General features: G+C 39.1%; 1 protein-coding gene across 1 annotated transcript in view; it reads left to right on the top strand.

Annotated features, from left to right (window-relative positions):
- The window catches only part of PIWIL1 (piwi-like RNA-mediated gene silencing 1), a 31,116-nt gene that overhangs the window by 22,153 nt on the left and 7,509 nt on the right, over positions 1-1,454 (top strand). The window lies entirely within an intron of this gene.

Below are 1,454 nucleotides of genomic sequence, written 5' to 3'. Positions count from 1 at the left end.
TAGATTAGACTTTGAGATTACTCAAATCAACTTACCTTTCAAAGAATTTAGAGTTAATATTATATTTTCCACATAGTAGAAAATGCCCACTGAAGAGTGTTTTAAATTGTGAATTTTGAAAGCACACGGGGTGTAACATTTTGGCATGATATGTATTTGGTCTGTGGATAAACCATCTGCATGACCTTGCGTCACAGGGCATGTTTGTGCCATTTGGTTTTCCTCCCGCCATTTATTCCTGGTCCTCACTCCTGTTGAGAGGAAGATGCTGACCATTCCTCCACGACTTGGATGAATGACATGCCGAAGAGATGTTCCTTTTAAATGAGGTATATGAATGTCCGAATGTTAGTGCTCTGAAAATACGACCGACTAAATGTGGTTACTTTCATCATCCTCTTTAAGCCCAAGACTAACGGTAATTGTGGTGAAGAAACGAGTAAATGCCAGATTTTTTGCTCAGTCTGGAGGAAGACTTCAAAATCCACTTCCTGGAACAGTTATTGATGTAGAGGTTACTAGACCAGAATGGTAAGTTCTGTATGAACAGATGAAAATTGTTTTCTCTTTTTTGATTGTTTTGAGCATGGCCTCTATACTAATTTTATTATGTTTACTTTTTAGTTCTTATATTTCTTATAAATACTAAATTCTTCAACTAATTTTATCTAACATTATTACTAGGGCCCATGAATTCTTAGTGTCTGAAATTGTGAACAGAAGCATCTGAGTGCAGTTTTTCTTTGGGGAAGAGGATTATTTTCTGTGGTATCAACTACACATTGAGAGGTTAAGAACTGCCTCTGTAGACTGCTTTTATGTTGTTTACATATAGAACCTCATCCACAGATTGTTGTTTTCTAGTAAAAGTGTTTAGAATCTGCAATGCACTTAGTTATCCAAAGGTCAGGAAGTTCCATCTGAGACACGGTTGCAGATGAGAAGATGGCTTCTGAGCAAGCCAGGCTTCTGTGTGTAGCCTGGAGCTACACTCCACAGGGAGAGGATGAGAGAGACAACTGGGACTTGCAGGGCACTGGTGGGCACAAGGTCATGGTCTCAGTGGCACACAGGGTTCAGTGGTAAAGTCATGACACTTGGTTCCTTTTTAGTGAGTTCCTCAAAAACCCTTTTGTGTAGGGAGGTGTGCAGTGCAGTGAGCCGTGTTCATGAAGGCAACTCCTCAGTCTATTAATGCTCACCTCGTGAGAGCGAGTAGTTAGCATGATTCTGTTCTGTATGTTCTAGAACCTTGTGAGGAAGACAACTTTAATCAGGATAAAGTGTCAGACTAGGTACAAAGTTTATATATGGGGCATTTTTCCCATATGAACCTTGGATACATGAGGCGTTACTGTACTAAATTTATGTGGACAGATGACAATAAAATACAGATCTTAGCTTCATCTAGTAAGCTGTTATCTGACAGTGGAGAGAAATTTTTATTTTGAAAT

The sequence above is a fragment of the Propithecus coquereli genome, unplaced genomic scaffold (assembly GCF_000956105.1).
Source record: "Propithecus coquereli isolate 6110/MARCELLA unplaced genomic scaffold, Pcoq_1.0 Scaffold556, whole genome shotgun sequence".
Lineage (NCBI taxonomy): Eukaryota > Metazoa > Chordata > Mammalia > Primates > Indriidae > Propithecus > Propithecus coquereli.
This window is presented reverse-complemented; position numbering and strand designations above follow the sequence as displayed.